Genomic DNA, 13,319 nt, shown 5'->3' with positions numbered 1-13,319 from the left:
CACGACCGTTTATGAGTGATTTGGCTGAACTGAGGGGACACACTCCATGTACACGTCACTTGCAGCTTTCCCATGTGGCCAGTTTCTCCATTGGACACCTGTAACATAGCCTTTAACAAAATGGTTGCGGAAACTTGGGCTGGCTGCGGAAAGTGACAAGTTTCCGCAGCTGTTTGAACAAAAATCTAAATCAAACAACAGTCATAAACATAGTTAGGAAACCATTTCATAAGCTCTTTTTTTAGACTAATATGCAATGATTTTGACAGCTTGGTGGATGAAGTAAATGGAAAAAGAAGGCTGAAAGGGTATATAGGGAAGTGTAGGTTTGGGACTCAACAAACACCTAATATGAAATGCAACAAGAGGATTTGATCTCTGACAGAGGGATGAAGATATCGACACTAACAAGATAAACAAGATCAAGGAACCTACTTTTGATCCTTCACATCCTTTGATCTCCTTTGAATTTCTCCCGTTGCTCCCGTTCAAACTGAATCCACTCAAATGGTACCTGCAATCATAAATAGAAGACGACAACAATCAAAGCACATGATCTATCTAGTATAAGCAAATGGAATCGAAAACATTTACACATATATTCATCATAAACATTGACAAGAATATGGGAAAAGGAGTAAACAACTTTATTGATGATAGAAGGAGGAGTTACAACCAAAGTAGTTTGATCCTGTGTCACTCATCCAACTTTAGTTCCAAACTCTCATCACACCAATGACACATCATTCCAACAGCATAACATTACTTTACAATTATGATTCAAGTCTCAAACCAATAATATCTATCTACAATCTTCAAGTTCAAGCCCCGTGATCACTATGATGAGTGGTCAATTTATAGGGAAATGGAGGTGTTTTTGTCATAAATCAAGCATTGAATGGATTTCCAAAATCAGAGTTAGTTTCCATGGAGGAAGGGATGAGAGGATAGGAGGTTAATTGATCCATATCCTATCCAAATTCAAGATCATAGGATGGGATAAGAGTTGGGATCCTTTTATAATGATCTAGAATCAAGGAATATTCCCAGAACCCTATGCAACTTTCACTCATTCTTGTTCAGCGCAGGTGTAAGTGGGCCTAAGCGCTCTGCAGAGCAGGCCTGAATGGGCCTACCTGCTCTGAAACGCAATTACCCCTGACCAAGGCTTCACTGGTCTCCCAATAAGGCATTTCAGTAGGGCTTCAAGCAGGGAAACTCTCATGGATGAAAGCATTCAATGTGATGACTTGTCTAGGGCATGTAGCAACTGAATTAGGGTTTAATGAGCCCTAATAGTATTGATTTGATTGTCAGGAGTGATGTGCTCAAATAGACCTGTAACAATTACACTTTTTCCACAATGTTGGATTCAGTGAAAGAGAGCAAAAGAAATCTTGATAGGCTATCTTCAGATTGGTGAGCTCGATGTAATTCGGTCTATCAGTAAACAAGGTCTTTACTAGCCAAAGTAGTAGGAAATCCCTCTGCAAATAGTTGACTATGGTTCTTCCTTTGAGGGTGGAAGTCTTCTCTGAGAAGAATCCACCTTACTCTTAGCTTCCACTAACAATTGTAGATATTGTTCTCATGGAAGCAAGTTACCTTGAAAATCCCACCAACTGGGAACCCCTGCTCTAATCCTATGATCAAAGCTTGAGTTAAATGAAGCTACATATTCTAGTAAATCATCTAAATATTCGTCAGCTTTGGCCCTGACTATTTCTCTCTGAATCATCTTAGATATTTCAACAATTTTCCCTATCCTATCAATAATATCCATTGCCCACAATTCATTGGTTGATTTCTCATTGAGATACCTGATAAATTTCTTTGTTGTCTTGCCATTTTTACCATCTTCTTCTTTAAGTGAGAGGATAAAGAATTCAGTCTCCTAATTCCATTTTTTTTCTCTACCACTAGGGTCGTATGCTCCCAAATGTTCTTTATTTCATAAATAATTTCATCCCAAATTATATGCCTGGCCTAGATGAGAGACATATTACATTTCAACTTATTTTAGTTCTTTTGAGCTCCTCATTTGCAGTCTCCAATTTTTTATTGATTTGCTCAAAAAATTTCTTGGTTGCCTCAAGATTCTTATCCTTTTGTGTGCACGAATTCTTGGAGTTATCCAAATCAATTTGTACCTTTTTGAGCTCTCCCTCTGACAGTTGCAATTCAGTGAGAGCATTGGTTAGCTGTTAAGTTGGATTTTGCAAATTTTCTAGCACAATCACTACACAGATGTGAGAATCAGTTTTATGCTAGAGTTCTACCACCTATTGTTTGAGGGCCGCCACCTCAATTTTTTGTCTATTATTTCCTTGGAAAATATTTCTTTTCCACTCTCTACCTCGGCCAACTCTTTGGACTACACATGTTCACATGTAGGCATTTTCAGCTTTTGTCTCAACTCCTAGATTTTGGAGTGTGAGCCTTGAATGATGGCTTCCACAACAACTTTATCATTTTGGTTCACCCCCAATTTGAAAATTAATTATTTGAAGCTTTCCTTGAGAAGGTGAAGGGATTTAGAGTTGGAATTTTCTTGTTTTACCCTCGTGGCAGCTTTTTCTAATAATTTCTCAGTCTTACTAATAGTTAAGGGACTTTTACCCAGCTCACTATAGAGAATTTCTCCAACCTACTTCTTCCAATTCATTTTATCTAGCAAAGTCATACTATCCATATCTGCTGACATGTCTGCAATCCTAAACTAGGATCATGATGGGAGGGACTATGTTTAAGGGTGATACATAGAGAAGTTCATTTAGTTTCTCTCTAGGTCCATGGTAGTTAGGAGCCTAGTCTAATAAGGAACCAAATGTGATGCCAACTGTTGTAGCATTTTTCCCCTGACCCTTTTTATTTTCTCCTGAATTTTTTTCCCTTCATCCCATTTAAGGATTATTATTGATGCACTTCCCAAAGAGCCTAATATTGCTACCTCAATGGAAGTATAAGTGGCAACTTGGTGAGAGTCATCTAGGAGTACCTGGAAGCCTAGTTGGTCCAGGTTCCTCTTGGTCAACCTGGTCTCAATCTCTTCCTTGGTCTACTCTTAAAACTTATCCTTCTTATTTAATGATGCCTCCTCCATTTTTGTGTCTCCGGCTTCATCCATGCTTCTCTTTTGAGTCTTTTCCTTTGAAGCTAGTGTCTCAATTTCTTTTTTTGTATTAATAGGCCAAGGATCCAAATTAGCTTCCCATTTAAGTTTAGGTATATACTCATGCTCATTAGTAGAAGCATTAATATCCCTTATCCTCTTTGATACGATGTCGTGGGGATCATAGTGCCACACCTATCCCATTTCAAAATTAAGCTCCTTGTCTTCTCCTTACTGAAAGGCTTATTTGGTATTAACAATGAATGTGCCTACCACCCTACCCAGCTTAAATGTGTAGCCCCTCTTGGTAGGAAAAAAATGAACTTGATCAACATTTAGGCTTTGTTTGATAAATCCTAGAGCAAGGATTCTCATAGGAATAAAAAAAAAGCAAGCGGTATGGGGGAAGCTCTCACCCATAGACCCTAATCTTAGTGTTGTCTTCAAACAAGAACCGATTACCTGCCATTATATCTTTATTGTACTGAAGGATTTCCTTTTTTTGGGGCAGGATTCTGGGAGGGGAGATGTTATTTATAATTTTGTAGGTAGTGGACATATAAGTGGAAATGAACTGGGAAAAACCGTCATTGTCAAGATTTTTATTTAAGGTGTCATCTCAATCAAACACAAACTTCCTCTACTTGCAAGAATCTATAACGCTAAGGCCCAAATACTCAAATTATTCTATGTGAGTATATAGGAAAAGATGGGACAATATAGAATAATATATAAAATAATAGGTAATGGGAAAGTCATTAAACTAGAACTTTATGGATTTTGGAAGGAACGAGGGTATGTTGAGGACGATGTCAAGTTATATCATTATGTGAAATAATCCTATGGCGGCTTATGTAACATTAGTAGTTTCATCTTCCCCAAATATCAAAGCAGTAGTAGTCAGGATGGGTTCTACAGATTCAAAAAACATGGAAACAACGACTCTATCTGCAATGGGGAGTGTTTGATTACTAGTTGCTAAAATTAACTGCAGGAAGGTTTGTTGTTCTCTATCTCGAAGCCCATTATAAGCCTAAAAATAGTAGTTTTTGTGAACCTCTTAGGATTGGGAGACTTTAGATAGATGAAATCATTTTTGATTAATTATGGGGTCACTTCCATAATTTTCACCCCAGTGGAAGATATGAAACAATTTATCTCTTTAAGTAGGATGTTATGAGCCATGAAACAAACTATGGAAAAGGATAGAATATGGGGATGATTAAGTGGTACAGCCCTAACTCCATGACCTGAAATGGGTCTTCCTTTTTAAGGTGATGGTCATTGCTACACAATAATTTGTCACTGTCCTCATCTAAGTCCCTCTGCTATGTCATGTGTCAAATAAACATGTTCATATATTCCCACTCATGTAAGAAGATTATGCAAATGCTCTTTGATGTTGAAGATTGACCCTTTTTTACTAAGTTCCCACATCGTCGCTAGTAAACCCTTAAAATCCACGATGGTTCTCTGTCATGCACAGTATCGTTGTGACATCGTCGCTAGTCCCTAGTTCATGACCCGCGACGATCAACATTTAGCGAATTAGTTCAAACAGTCGACCTTCTGGATGTTCCTAGAGCTAGTTGTTGGGTCAGTTTTTGGTTGCCTTTCTGCCTCTGGGATGGTGGTTCTGCCTTTTGTGCTACCTTCCTTGAGGATAAGCTCCCTCTCCCTCATTTCATGGAGACTCCTTCTCCTATAAAATCACTCACCATTGCTATGAGTTGTTGGTCCCTTAGTTGCTAGTTTTTAGTTCTTTTGGGTTGTACAGTACTACTGCTGCTTTTGAGTTTGGTAGATAGTTTTGGTGTGAGTGTGACAAGTGTGGGATTGCTTTATAGTTTGCAAGAAGGTGTGGAGTTCCCTTAACTTTGTGTTAAAGCTTGTGAATAAGAGAGAGAGACATATTTCTATTTTGGAGACCCATCTTTGAGAGTGAATGCATGAAGAAACACACTGGTTGGACGCTCTGAAAAGGCTTGCGACATCAAGACTTGGTTGTAAGCTTTGCTCTTGATTTATTATTAATACAATCAATGATGATTTCCTATGTCTTGTATGCAATTTACTTGATAGCTCATGACTTCTTGACTTTGTGAGTAAATAGATCATTATTGTTCCTCGGTTACGTCCTCTGTTGTTTATTTGTGGTGTTACAAGTTGATCGCTCGTTAAGGAGAAGGAAACAGAAGCTGGAGCAGGGCAACGGAACTTCATCAACCACTAATTTGAGGTAGGCCTCCAACGATGACTATTTAAGGGAATTAATTGTTATTTTGTCCTTGTTGTGACTAGACCCACTCTAGGGCTAGAGCGATTGCCTCTGTCCGCAGAGGGAACACTTTCCTACATCACAGTCATACATGTTGAAACATAGATCTGACAAGTGGTATGAATAGAATGAGTCATGGATTTCGACTTTTATGTCCATGAGAGACTCAGTATGGCCAGAGGGTTTCTCCTCTCAGAATTTGGGGGTTTTGGGCACAATTTTTTTCATTTTAAGTATAAAGGAGAATGATTAAGCCGTAGAGGATTGTAGGTTACCTAGTGACCAGAAGTAATGGGTATGGCGACGTTGGAATGGTGTTGTGCTAGTTGATTATCGAATGGTGTTGCTAACAGAAAAAGTAGTGAGGAAATCTCATTTGAATGAAACAAATTCAAAATTCTACGGCTAATTTTTTGTGGCTTTATAGTCGAGAAACACGGTGGAATGACACATGGGGAGAAACATGAGGAGACACATGGGAGGGACACATGGTACAACTAGGCTGGAAGAGAGGTGAGAGGGAGGGGTGTGTGTTTCTATGAATATCGCACTCACCTATTGACGTTAATGATGTATTTGCATGCTTGGCGGCAAGTATGGTCCCCACTCTCTTGCAGGGTCACTGAATGGCGTAGAGAGCAAAGTTAGACCCCCCAAAGTTGATCTTAGCCATTGATCAATCACACCCACTTGACTAACTTTGACCTTTTGGGGGATTTCATTAGCTTATCCACCATGTTAGTTACCCCACCAAAATTCTTCCAGGACTGGGCAACTTTAGGATAGACGACGATCTGCCTAATAGTTGTTCTTCAATTAATTGTCACATACAAGAGGTGGGGATGGGGCCCATTGTATTTTTCATTTACCCCTTCGTCCCTTTCTAATCTTTTCTACTCCTTCTCCAATGCCCTGTCTCTGAGATTTCTTATGTCCTTTGGGCTTGTAGGCCAAACTCCTATGTAATTCAACCATTTTAAGGGAACATATAGAGCACAACAGTGAGGTTAAGAAATTGAATCAGAGAAGTGTGAGTTATTAGAGATCATTAACTAGATGGATTTTTTTCCCAATATCGTAAGGATTCTTAATAAATTTTCCATCCTAGGTCACGACATACCGTAAACTTATTTTAAGTGAAATCCTGAAATCTCGACGCTCAACACCCAAAATAACCATTAACATGAAATATGTTTGTTATATAACATTTTTTATTAGTACTGGGACATAAATGTATTGGGGCTTTTAATTAAAAGGCGTTTTTATGATCTTCTAATACATTATATCCCCAATACCTGACATTCACGATACCCAATATCCCTGATATCCAACAACTTTGATAATTGATATCCCCAATATCTAATGTCCCAGATACTAGATATGCCTAATAGTTGATATTCCCAACACCTAATTTACCCAATACCTACTATCTCAGGGAATATACTTTAATTAACAGAGGTTTTTCCATCTATCGTGATGGGAATATGTTTATCTATGGGGTTTTCGATCATCCAAATTCCTATACATTAAGCTGGATAGTCAATTCCATTAGATAATAGAAACGAGTATTTTCACTTGACATTCTATAAATACCAAGACAAATACATATTGGGAAAAGTTTCAATTCAATTTGATTCTTGACATGTCGACGAGCCAACATTTCGATAGTTAAGATTAAGATCATTTCAAATAATAGGGATTAGTTCCTGTGGGCTGACAGAAAGTTTTACAGATGCCATGAATCATGCTAAGAAATGACAGATGAAAGAGATTTAAGAAAAGGGTGGAACAATAGGTAAATCGGGGAAGTTCCTCGTTGCATCAATTTTTTTCTTCAAATGGATATTAAAATACGATGCATAGTTAGAAAACTCTAGCTAAATTAGAGGAAATATATTAAGACAATTCTAAAGCATTTCAATATGTAAGATCATAATCTCGTAAAGGTGCCAATTATTTTTGGAGTAAGACTAATTGTTGATCAGTGTTTAAAGACATAAGAAGAAAGAAAGGACAGGGTTTGTATTCCATATGCAAGTATTGTAATTAATATGATGTATGCAATGGTTTACACTAAACTGAATATTTCTCATGTAGTCGGAGTACTAACCCGATACATGACAACAACTGGTAAACATCATTGGTTTTCTATCAAAAGAGTACTCAAGTATTTGCATGGCACCAATGATCATATGATCTGGTACCATGGAAGAATTCAGGGTGAGACAGAACAATTGTATAAGGGCTTGTCAATTCTAGTTGGGTTGGTGATTTGGACAAAAGAAGGTTTATTAGCATATACGTATTCAAGTTGTTTCATGGAGCTAGTAGTTGGATGAGTAAGTGATAGTTAGTTGTGGCATTATCAATCATGGAGGTTAAATAAATGACAACAATTCATGTAAGTAAGGGAGCAATATGGTTTTGGAAGATATGTTCAGAGATTGGGTTTGTTCAGCAAGTCATAAGGATAGGTTGTGATAGTAATATTGCAACATTCCTAGCAAATATCCTTACTTATATTTTAAGGACAAAACATATTTATGAAAAGTTTGAGGTTAGAAGATTGTTGATTGTAGCATGCTTAAAAGAGAAAGAGAGAGAGAATACAGGAGTTCTAATAAAGTAAAAAATATATAGTGAACATTTTTTGTTTGGTTTGGATTAAAATGGAAAATAATATATCAAACCCTAGCTTTCTTATATCAAGTTATAAGATCTACACAAACAAGATAACATTATACAAGTTATAGATATAGGTCTGAAATAAAATTAATGTTAATTTGATGGTTTATGAGTGGGTATGTGATTGAAAATTAAAAATATATAGGCACATGAACATGCCCTATCCTTCATACCAAAATATTGTACTTGAGTATAGCAATTGTTATGAGCAAAAATAAATCTTTATGAGAATTTGTTACATATTGATAGTAAATCATTTTCTTCTCATGTAACATGGTGCTATTTTAAAATTAAAATATGATGAAGTTACGAAGGGTTTGAGATGATAACTTTTATTGTTCATACCATATATTTTATATTAAAATTATTATGCTAAGTTGTAATGGAAGATATCATTAGAAGAAAAAACTTTGTGAGCTAAATTTATTGGTAATAATAACATTATTTCTCCTATGCATATGAAGTGGTGTTATTTTGGAATGGAAACAAGATATGAGTGTTAATATTGGGTTGGTGTTGTTGTTTTTAAATAATATATTTGAAACTATAGAATAATCAACCAATAATATCTTGGATGACTATACCTTAATGGTTCACATGGTTATTGTGATTCATATTTATGTATGGAATTTTGAAAAAAATAATGATGCTCAATTATTCTATATGTTTCCAAACTTTTCTCTTATAGGATTTATATTTTATTTAAGTTTAAAAATAAATATTGTGAGGCTTGTCCTGTACTTGCAATCTCGATTTCACTTTGCATAAGTATCTTGTAAAGGATTTCAATTGTAGTATGAAAGAATATTGTGAAATTCTAGACCCTATTGTAAATGGATGTTAACAACCTACAATCTGGAAATTGCTTCAATAAGAGCAGAGATTATGATTTTATCTTATAATTGGAAGTTCCTTCATATATTCATGTTCCCACTTTCCATATGATATTACATATGAAGGATTATAAATTGATTATTTTCTAAATATCATGTTTGCATAAAAACTCTCATTGAAAAGAAATTAGGAATGCTGAGGAATGAAGATTTTATGCCATTGTTTTAATTGTAGTCCTCCATTTTTCACTTTTCATTTCCCTTTATCATTACCCCTTGTCTTTCTTGGTAGTTTGTTGTTGTCATTAATGTTAAGCTCAGGGGGACCCAGCTGAGAATCTTGTTGTGTCTTCATAATTCTAGTAATGTCATTATTGCTTAAGGTATCGAGTGTCATTGATTGTTGTATGGTTGTAGATTGTTTGAGTTGAGGTTATAAATGTAGACCAATTGGATACTCTATGTTTGCAAGGACTTGGCCTAAAAGTGACTTGATCTAAAGGTCATACAAAGTGTTTAGTTAAATAGCCCTATTAAATACCTTTCAAATGGTATATGAAACATTTTCTAACTCCTCCATACCTAGAAGAAAAATGGGTTTTATGTTATGAAAGGTTCCAATTAGTCATGGTTTCAAATAGGGATCCATCGGATAATGGAAACAAGTTCAAGAGGAATAGAAAAGGAACAACTAATAGGAGATGGACAACAAAACTATGCCCTTGGCCACAAGGGGCTTGGAAGTCAATTCCTAAAGGCTTATCAAACCGCTTGAATGGAAGTGTTGTTGCACATGGCCAACAGGTGGTGGAGCGACAAATCCTACGGTTCTAGTGCCTAGTCATAGGGAGCTATTTGTAAGATCCCATGATACTATTGGACTGGTAATGGAATCAAGTTTCCTCTGCACACAAAAAACACAGCGACGATGCAACAGGCAGTAGGCCTTAGCATGTTTTTTGAGGTGTCTGGTAGCAGATACAAGTGGTAAACTAATGATGTGGCCCAATGAGATGATGACATATGGCAGTGATGTGAAAAGTGATCATGTGGTAGGTGGATTTTTCCATTTTGGGTGGCCAAGGTGGTGGTTGCAAGAGCTAGAACATGAGCGCTCAAGGGCCTATCAACGATCAATCATCGAGTTGTGGTAGTGCATGGAGAAAATCCAAACAGTTCGACGGGCGACAAGCATCATTGGGATTAAGCCCTTGATTTTGGACCATGGTCATATGCTCCAAGGAACTGAAATATAAATAGCTGTGAAAGATAAATTTTTGCGTTCGGGTGCCAAGTTCAGGGGTTAGAAAATTGGTATTCCTAAATGGAAAAATGTGTACAGATTGAACAAGGATAAAAGGTTACCTTAGGATGAATCAAAGTGCAAATTATATAGAATTAAGAGCTTTAAAAAATGAAATGATGTGAAACCAAAGTGACTCACATTCTCATATGGTGAAGGAGAAAAGACTGTTATAGTAAAATAAAAAATTCCATGGGAAAATACCATGGATCAACACCCATGGTCAAGGAAGCCGCAATCTATAAATATAGAGTAAATAGCAACATAGAAGTATGGTTTATAAATATGAAGAGATAGGAAGACAAATTTTTTGAACCCATGCATATCTAAGGAAGGAAAATGTGAAAATAGTAGAAACCTAAGTAGAAAATGTAGAAAAGTGAAAAATCCTGAGTGTGGTAATCAAGAATGTTGATAAAAAGAAAAAAATAGAGAAGATCTAAATATAGATCTGAGATATAATTATACCGTAGATGACTTGAGAGTAGAAAGGAGCATGGGTCTGAGGAAAGAAATGCCAAAATAGAGATGAAAAGTTGTGATTAGATTTGGGTGTGAGGAAAGATATGTAAAATTGAGAAAGAGTGTGCAGAAGTGATTGAATGAAATTTTTGTGGTCTAAGTATGTTTGAGTCATAGTAGAATATCTAGTTGACTAACAGTTGAAGTAGTGATCCCAAGACAAATAACTCTAGAGACTAAAAAGAATAAATCATGTGGGTCTGAGTTTGAAAATGGATGAAAGATGGATCTGCTATGAAAAGTTGGTTGGTGCCTATAACAACCCTTTTTTCTAACCCCCATGTAAATTTCACCATGTATATTTCTTTATGTAAATAAATGTAAAAATTCAATTATGGTTGAGTTGGAGGAGTGGACACATATTTAGAGATATGAGGAGGAGGAGTTGCTTGTGTAAGTGATTTCCTAAAACCACATCCACTTCATTTATTTTTCCCTGCGCATCTCCCTGACAAACTAATGGTATGCTCAATAGGAATTGAAGTTTTGTATGGGTCATCTAAAGTGAAGGATGAGGCCCATGCAATTTCCCTTCTTGTAGGATGCATTAAGGGCGAATAAAACATGCAAAATCAAAGGCAGGGGAGTAAGAAGCAGAGACAAAAAATGAATAGAGAAGACAAGAACATATGGGAGTGTATGCAAAACATGCAAAGAAATTGGAGATCACAGAGAATACAATGAAGGAGGAGTATCGGAGAACTGCATTTGGAGAAGAAGTGGCTTCAGGACAAAGCCTTGTGTTATTGTTCCTTGTAAAATCGGTGTGTCCAGTGATTGCTTATCTATGTTGGATTAGCTAGTGAAAACTTGATGGATACATTGAATCACTTAGTGCTTACTGAGTAAGCTGATAAAACTCTAAGTTCTTGATATAGAACTAATAAACCACTTACAGATTGCTTAATGGGGCGATAAACCAATGGGATGCTAGTTGGAAGGTTGAAAAAACACTTGGCATGCTGAGAGACTCAGGTTCTTACCAAATGTGTCGATAAAACACTAATTTCATGCCTTGGAGGCCAATAAACTACTTAAGTGCTTACCAGTTAAGTTGATAAACCATTTGGATAGTGGGATCTAGACTCTTCAGTGCTTGCCTTCAAAATCTAGCTAATAAATCACCCATAGAGTGAGATTATTCTCTTAGGACTATGTATAAATTCACTAAGCCTTGGATGAATCCCTTAGATATATTTTAGAGAGGAAAAAAATAATTGTGGTGCTTACTACATAAGGCAGTTGATAAACTACCTAGACATTGCACTCCCTCTCTGGTCTGGTTGACTTTTTATTGGTGTGAAATTCCCTTGTGCAATTAACTCCTCAGACTCTGAATCTAGCTCGGGGGTGGTAAACTATAAGAAATACCATGGTGTAGTTAGCCTAAGGTTAGCTGGAAAATTGAAGTCCCTCCCTCAGTTTCCAGCCTTCCTAAAACACATAGATAAGTAAATTTCATTGTTGTTCAAAGCTAAGTTCATAGTTGGTGTGATGTCTTGTATGTCTATGGATGTAATGAATGTTTGGACTAAGCTATTCACTAATTTTTTTCATGATATGAAATTGCGTGACTATGATCAGTTAGTTTGGACCATGTTGTTCAGCATTATGTTTATGAATGATTTATAATTTTTTGTGATCTTAGCTAGATGTTGAGCATGTATCTTAGAATTAGTTTAACACTAAACTAGTATGGTTCGAATAAACTAGCACAATTCCTTTGCTAAGCTAGGAATGTTGTGTGAATTGTTGATGGAGCCTTGACCCTTTCTTGTCTATAAAACTAATCCTTTCTCATGTTTAAGAGGTACTTCCCCTCACATATGTTAAATCTATTAATATTCGTGGTCTCTTGACCTTGTACCTAGAAGGATAGTGTTAAAATCTTTGTTATGAACTACAGAGAATAGCATTTAAACTAATAATTGGTTGTGTATGCATATGCATGCTTATTTCAAATTATGCATATGATTTATTGCTTGTAGGTTATTTATTTTTTCTAACTTGCATACTAACATGATATTGAATGTCTCAGTTAGTTCCACATTAACATGTTTAGTGCAAACATGCCAATATGATGGATAAATATGTTTATTTGTATTTGATAGACATGTGTATATGGAAGCACATAAGAAGACACCAAGGAAAATTAATGAAATCAAGGAATGAGAAGTAGAATGGTGCAATATAGCACTGATAAACCCAAACATTGTTAGGAATAAGACCTAGTTGGGAAAGGGAGAAAGGAAGACTCCCCCAATTGGATGTACTCTAAGAAGTTTAAAAGTTATATGAGAAGTTTTTAAGGCTAAAAATGAAAATATTATCATAGCTCAAGAGAAGCGGGAAGAAGTAAATGCAATGATATTACATATCCCATCATACTTGAAAGGTAGTAGCAACACGAGCTAGGTGGAAGCTACCTAGGAAAACATAAATCCAAGAAATCTCATATGGGATTTGGAAGCATGATTGGAAGCTAATGACACAAAAGGTAGAAAATCTAAGAAAAGGCACATGCAAGCAAGTGAAGATACAATGCGGGGAGGAACTCCTCTTAGCACTCTAGAGAGAATATTGGGA

This window comes from Pinus tabuliformis, chromosome 7 (assembly GCF_031772625.1).
Source record: "Pinus tabuliformis cultivar Carrire ecotype Pingquan chromosome 7, CPIR1, whole genome shotgun sequence".
Classification (NCBI taxonomy): Eukaryota; Viridiplantae; Streptophyta; class Pinopsida; order Pinales; family Pinaceae; genus Pinus; species Pinus tabuliformis.
This window is presented reverse-complemented; position numbering follows the sequence as displayed.